This window comes from Salmo trutta, chromosome 9 (genome assembly GCF_901001165.1).
Source record: "Salmo trutta chromosome 9, fSalTru1.1, whole genome shotgun sequence".
NCBI classification, from domain to species: Eukaryota; Metazoa; Chordata; class Actinopteri; order Salmoniformes; family Salmonidae; genus Salmo; species Salmo trutta.
The window spans coordinates 6,610,072-6,622,970 of record NC_042965.1 but is presented as its reverse complement, the minus strand read 5'-3'; positions in this window follow the sequence as shown (position 1 = coordinate 6,622,970).

Genomic DNA, 12,899 nt, shown 5'->3' with positions numbered 1-12,899 from the left:
TTTCTTGGCCAAGAGTGACTGTATGTTGTCTCTGAGGGCTCATGCCGCTTCCACCTGTGCCCTGGACTGCACTATTCCCATGTAGTCTGTACCCCTGGCCTACGGTGCGGAAGACCCAGGGGGAGATTACACACCCTGTGAGGAGAGCTGAACAAGGTAAACAGTGGTGTTGACCCACCCCAAAGGGGACTTATAGGTCTTGAGGTGGGGGGCTCATGTGTGACCACCCGAGAAGACACTGGTCATCAAGGTCTGAGGTGTTCAGCCAGGGAATGTTCCAATGGAGGAGGGCTGAATCATCCCAATGAATCCATGTCATAAATCTCCAAGTGGGGGTAGCCAGTCACCGGAGAAAGTGACTTAAGTGGCTCCACCCAGAATGACTCCACCAACGACAGACAGTCTGGGAAGGATGGTACAGACAGTCAGGGAGAGGTATTTACACCCATCCTAGTCTTCTTGGTAGTTGGGGGAGGCGTAGGATACCCAACCTCGAGTTTGGTTATTGACTACTGCCCTACCTCCTACATATCTAATATATTAGCCTTTTTTCTCCATTAATAAAAACCAAATCACATTTTTCTTCCACTTTGATATTACAACGTATTTTGTGTAGATCGTTGTCAAAAAATGCCAATTAAATCCATTTTAATCTCACTTTGTAACACAACAATTTATGGAAAACGTCAAAGGGTGTGAATGCTTTCTGAAGGCACTGTATGTTAATGCATATTTAGTGGTACACACGGACACTGGCACACTAAGAGTAAGTACATCATGTCAAACAAAGGTCTAACATTTGACCTTAGTTTACTGTACAGAATGTTGAATAAATTTGCTGTAACTATTAGGTCTTAAACATAAAAGGAATGTAAACATAACTATTTCAAAGATTTTACTGAGTTACTGTTCATAGAAGAAAATCAGTAAATTGAAATCAATTAATTAGGCCCTAATCTATGCATTTCACATGACTGGGCAGGGGCGCAGCCATGGGTGGGCCTGGGAGGGCATAGGCCCACCCACTTGGGAGACAGGGCCACCCACCGGGGAGCCAGGCCCAGCCAATCAAAATGATTTTTTCCCCACAAAGGGAGCTTTATTACGTAGAAAAATACTCCTCAGCACCCCCCCCCCTCCTCATCCCGCAGGTGAAGAAGCCGAATGTGGAGGTCCAGGTCTGGTGTGGTTACACATGGTCTGCGGTTGTGAGGCCGGTTGGATGTACTGCCAAATTCTCTAAAACGACATCGGAGGTGACTTATGGTTGAGAAATTAACATTAAATTCTCTGGCAAAAGCTCTGTTGGACATTCCTGCAGTCAGCATGCCAATTGTACACTCCCTCAAAACTTGAGACATCTGTGGCATTATACTGTTTGACAAAACTGCACATTTTAGAGTGGCCTATTATTGTCCCCAACACAAGGTGCACCTATGTAATAATCATGCTGTTTAATAATCTTCTTGATATGCCATACCTGTCAGGTAGATGAATTATCATGGCAAAATGTATCATGGAGAAATGCTCACTAACAGGGACGTAAACAAATTTGTGTACAACATTTGAGAGAAATAAGCTTTTTGTGCATATGGAACATTTCTGGGATCTTTTATTCCTGCTCATGGAAAATAGGACCAACACCTTGCATGTTGCATTTTTTTTGGTTCAGTATATAAAATCAAGTGCAGTAATAGTTTTTACATGTCCGGTGAATGAAGACATTTTTTGAAATATGCATGCATCCTGTATCTTCATATTTTGCATGAATCCACTAAAAACGAAATACTTCATCTTCAACACATTATGGAACTACTTCATCTTCTCCAGTGAGATGCCACAAACGTAAGTGTCTCCACCAATGCTATAAATATCACTCCTTACGAAATGATACTAACAGCCAATTTCTTGGTTGGCACCATTTCAAAGGCAGTCAGGATCATACAGTCATCTAATGTAGTTTAATTTTACATTATTGAATGTGGTACATCATTAAGTTAAGTTCATTTGGCATCATAAGTCATCACCATAGCAGTTCCTGATGGCTTTCAAACCTAAGTATTTGCCACAAAGGTTTAGTCAAGAATGAACCAGGCCCCCAGTGTCCAGTCTGGAGCGTAAAGTCACAAGCTCTGATGGTTGGCTACTACATAGCAACCTAGCAGTGCCAAAAGCCCTGGTCTGCCCTAGAAAGCCTATGTTTATTCATTATGAACTTGTACTTAATCAGGGGAGCCCAATTGAGAGCAGGGTCTCATTTTCAATGGTGCCCTGAGGACATAAAATGAAAGATGCAACTACAAGATAGAATAACAAGATACAATAACAGGTACATTTCATTAGTACATAACAAACATCACAGGCATCATAAACACATTATTAAAGTCAATCAATGACAACAATTACACACCTCGATGACCTCATTTATCATCAGCGATGTATCCTGTTGGGGCTAGGGGGCAGTATTTTCACGGCCGGATAGAAAACGTAACCGATTTAAACTGGTTACTACTCTTACCCAGAAACGAGAATATGCATATAATTAGTAGATTTGGATAGAAACTAGTGGATAGACACTCTAAAGTTTCTAAAACTGTTTGAATGGTGTCTGTGAGTATAACAGAACTCATATGGCAGGCCAAAACCTGAGAAGATTCCATGCAGGAAGTGCCCTGTCTGACAATTTGTTGTCCTTCTAGGTCATCTCTATCAAAAATACAGCATCTCTGCTGTAACGTGATATTTTTTAAGGCTTCCATTGGCTCTCAGAAGGCACCAGAAAGTGGAATGAGAGCTCTGCAGTCTCTGGGCGAAAAAAAAGCAGGAGTTTTTGTGAGTGGTCAGGCAGGGAACACTGACACTGGAGCGCGCGTGCACGAGAGGACTGTTTTTCTTTCTCTCTTTGAACGAATACAACGTCGCCCGGTTGGAATATTATCGCTATTTTACGAGAAAAATCGCATAACAATTAATTTTAAACAGCATTTGTCATGCTTCAAAGTACGGTAATGGAATATTTTAAATTTTTTGTCACGAAATGCACCCGCGCGTCACCCTTCGGATACTAACCTCAACGCACGAACAAAACGGAGCTATTTCAATATAACTATGGATTATTTCCAACCAATACAACATTCGTTGTTGAAGTAGAAGTCCTGGGAGTGCATTCTGACGACGAACAGCAAAGGTAATACAATTTTTCTTATAGTAAATCTGAGTTTGGTGAGGGCCAAACTTGGTGGGTGTCAAATTAGCTAGCCGTGATGGCCGGGCTATCTACTCAGAATATTGCAAAATGTGCTTTCGCCGAAAAGCTATTTTAAAATCTGACACCGCGATTGCATAAAGGAGTTCTGTATCTCTAATTCTTAAAATAATTGTTATGTATTTTGTGAACGTTAATCGTGAGTAATTAAGTAAATTCACCGGAAGTTTGCGGTGGGTATGCTAGTTCTGAACATCACATGCTAATGTAAAAAGCTGGTTTTTGATATAAATATGAACTTGATTGAACAAAAGATGCATGTATTGTATAACATAATGTCCTAGGAGTGTCATCTGATGAAGATCAAAGGTTAGTGCTGCATTTAGCTGTGGTTTTGTTTTTTTGTGACATATATGCATGCTTTGAAAATGGCTGTGTGATTATTTTTGGCAGGGTACTCTCCTGACATAATTTATTGTTTTGCTTTCGCTGTAAAGCCTTTTTGAAATCGGACAGTGTGGTTAGATTAACGAGAGTCTTGTCTTTGAAATGGTGTAAAATAGTCATATGTTTGAGAAATTGAAGTTATAGCATTTATGAGGTATTTGTATTTCGCGCCACACGATTCCACTGGCCGACGTCCCACCTTGCCCAGGGAGGTTAAACTGCCCCAGCAGCAACAGGGAATCGAAATGTAAAGAATTTTGTATGTGTTTCCAAAAATGTGGAGCTTTAAAACTGAAAGTGGATTTACCTAGTTCGGTTGAGACCCGAGGAATCTTAAGTGTCACTAACCAACCCTGTGAACGGATTCAGTATCTCATGTTTCTATGCTTTAACAACAAAGTTAGGTAAGCCGGAAGCTTGTATAGTAGAACTTTGAAAAACAAAAAGGGAGCAATGAAGTGATCTACGGGACTTTAATGGGGACCAGCCATCTTTTTGATACAAGATGCAGTGATGTGTATTAAAACATCACCTGTGATAAAGCGAAAGGCTCTACGGTAAATGGCATCCAAAGGTTTAAGAGTAGTGGCTGCTTCGGAATGCAGCAGCCAAAAACTGTACAAGCTGCCTCCTTGTCATCAGCTTCGTCTTCTGAGGATTAAGAAATATCGGACCAATACGCAGCGTGGTAAGTGTCCATACTTATACTTTTATTTTTTAAACGTGAACACTAAACAAAACAAGAAAACGAACGACAGTCCTGTAAGGCTACACAGCTATACAAAGAAACAACAACCCACAAACACAAGAACTAGAAAACCCACATAGAAATGGAAAACATAGAACATAAACCAAAAACCCCAAAACACACAAAACAAACACACCCCTGCCGTGTCCTTATCAACTACAATAACAAAATGACCCCTTACTGGTGTGACAGTACCCCCTCCCAAGCTGTAGATCCCGAATGCACCTGAAACAAAAATTTACCAAAACAATAAACCCAAACTAAAGGGAGGGAAGGGAGGGTGGCCACCGTCACCGACGGTTCCTGTGCTACATCCCCCTTCCCAAACCTCCCCCCACGGAGGTGGCTCTGGCTCTGGGCTTAATCCCAACTCTAACCTGTCCACGCCCGCTGAAGGCTTAGGGCTGTGGCGCGTCTCTGGAGACCTCGGGCTGAGGTGCGTCTCTGGCTGCGCCGGACTGGCGGGCCGACTCTGGCTGCGCCGGACGGGCGGGCCGACTCTGGCTGCGCCGGACTGGCGGGCCGACTCTGGCTGCGCCGGACTGGCGGGCCGACTCTGGCTGCGCCGGACTGGCGGGCCGACTCTGGCTGCGCCGGACTGGCGGGCCGACTCTGGCTGCGCCGGACTGGCGGGCCGGACTGGCGGGCCGACCCTGGCTGCGCCGGACTGGCGGGCCGACCCTGGCTGCGCCGGCAGCTGCGCCGGACTGGCGGGCCGACCCTGGCTGCGCCGGACTGTGGGACATCGCAGGAAGCACTGGACGGGGCACTGTCACCGGCAGCTCTGGACGGGGCACTGTCGCCGGAAGCTCTAGACGGGGCACTGTCGCTGGAAGCTCTAGACGGGGACTGCGCACTAACGGCCTGGTGCGTGGGGCTGGCTTTGGAGGCGCCAGACTAGGGACGCGCACCACAGGGCTAGTGCGAGGAGCAGGAACAGGACGTACTGGACTGGGCAGGCGCACTAAAGGCCTGGTGCGTGGGGCTGGCTTTGGAGGCGCCAGACTAGGGACGCGCACCACGGGGCTAGTGCGAGGAGCAGGAACAGGGCGTACTGGACTGGGCAAGCGCACTAAAGGCCTGGTGCGTGGGGCTGGCTTTGGAGGCGCCAGACTAGGGACGCGCACCACAGGGCTAGTGCGAGGAGCAGGAACAGGACGTACTGGACTGGGCAGGCGCACTAAAGGCCTGGTGCGTGGGGCTGGCTTTGGAGGCGCCAGACTGGTGACACGCACCTCAAGGCTAGTGTGAGGAGCAGGAACAGGACGTACTGGACTGGGCAGGCGCACTAGAGGCCTGATGCGTGGGGCTGGCTTTGGAGGCGCCAGACTAGGGACGCGCACCACAGGGCTAGTGCGAGGAGCAGGGACTGGATACACTGGGCCTTGACTATGCACTGGAGGTCTAGAGCGCACAACCTGCACAACCCGTTCTGGCTGGATTGTTACCATAGCCCGGAACGGGCGGAGTGCTGGCACAGGGCAAACTGGGCTGTGCTGAGGCATGATGGCTGCCGTGCGTATTTCCGCATTGCTCGGTGCCTTCATGATCCGTTGCTCCCCATAATAAGCACGGGGAGTTGGTTCAGGTCTACAACCTGACTAAGCCAAACTACCCGTGTGCCCCCCCCAAATTTTTTGGGGGGCTGCCTCTCGCCCTTGCCAATCCTTGTGTATAACGCCTCGTAATTGCGCCGCTCCACCTTAGCTGTCTCCAGCTCCTCCTTAGGGCGCCGGTACTCCCCCGCCTGGTGCCATGGTCCTGCCCCATCCAGGATCTCCTCCCAGGTCCATGACTCTTCATAGCTCCACTGCTGCTCCTTCCTCCGCTGCTTGGTCCTCTTTTGTTGGGTGGTTCTGTCATCAGCTTCGTCTTCTGAGGAGTAAGAAATATCGGACCAATACGCAGCGTGGTAAGTGTCCATACTTATACTTTTATTTTATAAACGTGAACACTAAACAAAACAAGAAAACGAACCACAGTCCTGTAAGGCTACACAGCTATACAAAGAAACAACCACCCACAAACACAAGAGAAAATAAACCCACTTAAATATGGCCTCCAATTAGAAGCAACGACAACCAGCTGCTTCTAATTGGAGGTTGTTCCCAAAACTAACATAGAAATAGACAAATTAGAAAACCCACAAAGAAAGGGAAAACATAGAACATAAACCAAAAACCCCGAAACACACAAAACAAACACACCCCTGCCACGTCCTGACCAACTACAATAACAAAATGACCCCTTTACTGATCAGGACGTGACACTCCTGTTTTTCAGGGAGAAGCATATATACTGCTCAAAAAAATAAAGGGAACACAAAAATAACACATCCTACATCTGAATGAATTAAATAATCTTATTAAATACTTTTTTCTTTACATAGTTGAATGTGCTGACAACAAAATCACACAAAAATAATCAATGGAAATCCAATTTATCAACCCATGGAGGTCTGGATTTGGAGTCACACTCAAAATTAAAGTGGAAAACCACACTACAGGCTGATCCAACTCTGATGTAATGTCCATAAAACAAGTCAAAATGAGGCTCAGTAGTGTGTGTGGCCTCCACGTGCCTGTATGACCTCCCTACAATGCCTGGGCATGCTCCTGATGAGGTGGCGGATGGTCTCCTGAGGGATCTCCTCCCAGACCTGGACTAAATCATCCGCCAACTCCTGGACAGTCTGTGGTGCAACGTGGCATTGGTGGATGGAGCGAGACATGATGTCCCAGATGTGCTCAATTGGATTCAGGTCTGGGGAACGGGCGGGCCAGTCCATAGCATCAATGCTTTCCTCTTGCAGGAACTGCTGACATACTCCAGCCACATGAGGTCTAGCATTGTCTTGCATTAGTAGGAACCCAGGGCCAACCGCACCAGCATATGGTCTCACAAGGGGTCTGAGAATCTCATCTCGGTACCTAATGGCAGTCAGGCTACCTCTGGCGAGCACATGGAGGGCTGTGCGGCCCCCCAAAGAAATGCCACCCCACACCATGACTGACCCACCGCCAAACCGGTCATGCTGGAGAATGTTGCAGGCAGCAGAACGTTCTCCACGGCGTCTCCAGACTCTGTCACGTCTGTCACATGTGCTCAGTGTGAACCTGCTTTCATCTGTGAAGAGCACAGGACGCCAGTGGCGAATTTGCCAATCTTGGTGTTCTCTGGCAAATGCCAAACGTCCTGCACGGTGTTGGGCTGTAAGCACAACCCCAACCTGTGGACGTCGGGCCCTCATACCACCCTCATGGAGTCTGTTTCTGACCGTTTGAGCAGACACATGCACATTTGTGGCCTGCTGGAGGTCATTTTGCAGGGCTCGGACAGTGCTCCTCCTGCTCCTCCTTGCACAAAGGCGGAGGTAGCGGTCCTGCTGCTGGGTTGTTGCCCTCCTACGGCCTCCTCCACGTCTCCTGATGTACTGGCCTGTCTCCTGGTAGTGCCTCCATGCTCTGGACACTACGCTGACAGACACAGCAAACCTTCTTGCCACAGCTCGCATTGATGTGCCATCCTGGATGAGCTGCACTACCTGAACCACTTGTGTGGGTTGTAGACTCCGTCTCATGCTACCACTAGAGTGAAAGCACCGCCAGCATTCAAAAGTGACCAAAACATCAGCCAGGAAGCATAGGAACTGAGAAGTGGTCTGTGGTCACCACCTGCAGAACCACTCCTTTATTGGGGGTGTCTTGCTAATTGCCTATAATTTCCACCTGTTGTCTATTCCATTTGCACAACAGCATGTGAAATTTATTGTCAATCAGTGTTGCTTCCTAAGTGGACAGTTTGATTTCACAGAAGTGTGATTGACTTGGAGTTACATTGTGTTGTTTAAGTGTTCCCTTTATTTTTTTGAGCAGTGTATTTCTATAAAATAAGTCTACTTTAAATCTCAGCTTCTTAACCAGCTCAACTGTAAGTTTTTTAAACGTAAAATTGTTATCAGTTCAAAAGCCCAGATATTTATAGGCAGGACCCTGCTTGATGAAAGAAACATCCTTTGCATAAATGTGTAACCCATCTAAAATAAATATTTCTATGAGAATTAGAAAATAGCATGCATTAGATTTTCCTCCATTCAGTACCAATTTTAAATCAACGAGGACTTTCTGAAAAGGCAACAAAATCAGATTGCACCTGGTTATTCATAGGGCCAATAGCATACATAACATTGTCATCTGCATACAGATGAATGTTGCAGGTTTTTGCAGGTAGACCAATATTATTTAAATAAATAGTAAAGAGCACAGGTCCCAACATTGATCCCTGCAGGACACCTTTAATAATTTGGCTTGACTTGACACCATCAGAAAGCACACATTATGTCCTATCTGACAAATAGTTCCCAAAACCACTTGCAAGACACCTGGTCGAGGCCCATTTCAGACAATCTTTGAATGAGTAAGGGATGGTCGACATTATCAAAGGCCTTGGATAGGTCTATAAATATGGCAGCACAGTGACTCCTATGATCTAAGAAGTGCAATATATAATTTAAGATAAGCGTAGCTGCTGAAATGGTACTATGTCAAGGTCTATAAACAGACTGGTACACATTAACAATATAATTTGAAGTTAAAATCTTTCTTAGTTGATAGTTTGGCAGTGATTCTAATATTTTTGCAAGGTAAAATTACAATCGGCAGAACGACCAAACTAATTATTTTAGGCTCTAAAATCAGTTTATTATGATCACGTTAGATCCCCACGACTAATTATAAAAAAATAGCTACAAATCGAGATATTTAATAAATAGTGATCCATTCTGACTACTACATTTGCCTTCACACAGGACCAAGTGCTGACACATACCAACCACGGGCCGATCATCAACCATGATCCTTAGCGATTTTTTTTGGTGCCATTCAGCAGCATGACGCGCTTTAAATTCAAATACTTCCATCTTCATTAAGCTTCATTGAGTTTTACATAGAAATACGTGGATGACATCAGCACTATCACTATCTTTATTTATGTATTTTATATAACCTTTATTTAACTAGGCATATCAGTTAAGAACAAATGCTTATTTTACAATGACCGACTACCCTATCTACTGGTTTTAAATTTTGATATTGCGAGTTTGGTCTAGTTTACTCATGAAAGCTTATGAGATTCCGTTAATCAAGCAGTCATCCAATTTCTCCTGTCTTTCTGTGTTGTGTTCTTTAAACCAGAGATATAGGGCTGGCGCTCAGATTGGCCTAGCCATCACTTCAGAGATTGTGCCTGAGGCCTCAGCCTGACTCACGCAAGATGAAGATAACAGCGGACTGAGATGATCTGAAAGCCTTCACTGGAACCACAGCTGCTTTAAACTTTGTACTGGTAAGACAGTTACAAAGCCTTTATAACACTGTTATAGGGTTATACCATGTTTGATCATGCACAATAGTTTCATGTAGTTTCAGTGGTCAAAAGTGACAGGATGGTCTTCTATTATGAGTCACACATCCACAGATGAACATGACATTGAGAAAGAAGTTCTGTTTCAAATATTCACTTCAATGTATTACATTGGGATTCGCTCAGAATCACTAATCGGGGAAGAACCAATCACACAGTGTCTGTTGGAGACAGAGAAGACGAGTGGCAAATGAGGTGAGTCTCTCCCTTCCTTATAAGGTGCCACTCCCCTGCCCTTTGGTTATTCCCGCCTCGCTTCCTTGTGAAGAGCACTACTCTCTTGAAGCTCTCCTCAGCAGGTCTTGATCCTTGTCTTCCTGCTTAAATGTTCCAAGCGAACTGTGAGGTTAACGTTGCCTAACATGGGACCTCAGACCCTGTTGGTAGTGTTGAGTACTGACCGAAAATAAAGTTTTTGCTTTGTGTAGAAATTGTTTCCTACTTCTCAGTCTCTGGTGGTAGCTAGCTTCACACAGCTAGTTATCACGACTCGTTTAGCCCTCGTTGCAAGGCTTAAGCTAACGACACTAGCATTCCTACCTGCACAAACGGTAACATTGCTCCCTTCTCTAGCTAGCTCCCTAGCTCCCTTCTCTTGTTGAGTTTAACCTATGTTCACTTGTTTGTGTCAACTAGACCAACCGGTTTAGCCTCACAGCTCCACAGTTGAGGTCAAACTCTGCCCCCACACAGTTCGCTTCGGCTAGCTCTGGGCTAACTACAGGGTAGCTGCTAGCTAGCTAATGCTTTAGTAACCCAGTGGCTGTAGTGTTCATACTGTGTTCATTCTAGCTAACCATTGGCAGTGAGGCTTCTAATTAGCTAGTTAATACGGTTGATACGGTAGACCATTACATTCTTGTGGGCCAGCTAAGTAGTATTGGTGTCTCTTAGGGGTCTTTGGCCTGGTTTGCTAACTACCTCTCTCAAAGAGTGCCGTGAATAAAATCAGAACATCTGCTGTCTCAGCCACTGCCTGTCACCAAGGGAGTGCCCCAAGGCTCAATCCTAGGCCCCACGCTCTTCTCAATTTACATCAACAACATAGCTCAGGCAGTAGGAAGCTCTCTCATCCATTTAAATGCAGATGATACAGTCTTATACTCAGCTGGCCCCTCCCTGGATTTAAATGCTCTACAACAAAGCTTTCTTGGTGTCCAACAAGCTTTCTCTACCCTTAACCTTGTTCTGAACACCTCCAAAACAAAGGTCATATGGTTTGGTAAGAAGATGCCCCTCTCCCCACAGGTGTGATTACTACCTCTGAGGGTTTAGAGCTTGAGGTAGTCATCTCATACAAGTACTTGGGAGTATGGATAGACCATACACTGTCCTTCTCTCAGCACATATCAAAGCTGCAGGCTAAAGTTAAATCTACACTTGGTTTCCTCTATCATAATCGCTCCACTTTCACCATAGCTGCTAAACTAACCCTGATTCAGATGACCATCCTACCCATGCTAGATTACGGAGGCATCATTTATAGATCGGCTGGTAAGGGTGCTCTTGAGCGGCTAGATGTTCTTTACCAGACGGCCATCAGATTTGCCACCAATGCTCCTTATAGGAGCGGGGTGGCAGGGTAGCCTGGTGGTTAGAGTGTTGGACTAGTAACCAAAAGGTTGCAAGTTCAAATCCCCAAGCTGACAAATCTGTCATTCTGCCCCTGAACAGGCAGTTAACCCACTAGGCCGTCGTTGAAAATAAGAACTTGTTCTTAACTGACTTGCCTAGTTAAATACAAATAAATAAATAGGGGCTCCTGTATCCTGGACATGCAAAATATGGAGGAATCTGGGTTTTGCAACACCCCACAGTGGAGCCGTCACTGGCCGACCATCTCAACCCCACGCGCCGTGTTACTAACACCGAAGGTACCTCCCTCACTGGAAAGATGGAGCGCTTTCCTGACTCCGTTTTTCAGAAGATGTACAAAAACCCATTCAATCTGAGCATTAAACATAACCTCTTTATTGATGGCTTATCAGGCCGAGTTAATGGAGAAAGTGGGGAATCAACTGTATTTGGACACCCTGAATCCAGATGCTTGGGATGAGATCTGTTTGATTACAGACCTTAACCTCTGTTCGTCCCGTAATTCCATCAAAGGCTGTGGTCGCACCCCAAGCCTGGCGGTGGGGGGAGAGAGGGCACTTTGGTTAAGCTTGTCCAGTTTGACAGACAAAGAGAAAGTGGACTTCCTGGTTGCACCCGTGATACCCAGGGAGTTGTTCGGGCCCTTGCTCACATGGGAAAATGGAGGAGCTGCAATTTACCCCAATGTGCCCTCCTCCCTTAGACTCTCCCCTTGGCGCCTTTTCAGGTTACAGCCAGGGGCGGAAGTCAGTATGTTTGCTCTTCCTCAGGTCTCATCTGACAAGTGGAACAGGATGACAGATTGCCATTTGCCATCTACCGTGGTTCTTTTCCCATGCCCTGCAGCATTTTGCCTCTAAACTGTCTGTTGCTTGCAAGCTAACACATTAGAACAGTAGATCCCGAGACCACAAGCTCAGGAAATATTTTCGCTCTTGAGATAACCCTCCTCCCAGGGCTCTACGGGGTGACAAAGCCGGGCATGGACCCCCAGATAGAATTTGTGCCGCTCCAGTTTTGTTTCCCCATAAACATAACAAATGGTAATGAATTACAATGCCAGTAGGCTATATGCCAGATGGAGGATGTAATAATGTAATATTTAGTAGTAAAAAAAATGCATTGTGATTGGGCACCTAGCCAAGGAATGTCATAAGGTACCGCCTTCATTACCTTGTTTAAGAAGCTCATTGGATCCCAGCCAGGGTGGGATCAAATTGATCATTTTCTTTCTCACAGAGAGGGAAAAAAGTTGTTCACTTTTGCAGACAGCTACAGCTATAATAGGCTAGCTAGAAGCTACTAGCTTCGTTAAGTTTTGGTAGCAGTACGCTGAATAATTTTAGCTGGCTAAGCTTTGATCAGCATGGATATTCAAAAATGACTGGGCACTGCCAAGAGCGAAAAAACGGAGGACCACAATGTTGAGAGCGATGCCGAGCTCACCAAGCAGCCAGGGTCTAACACCAGCAGCACGAGTAT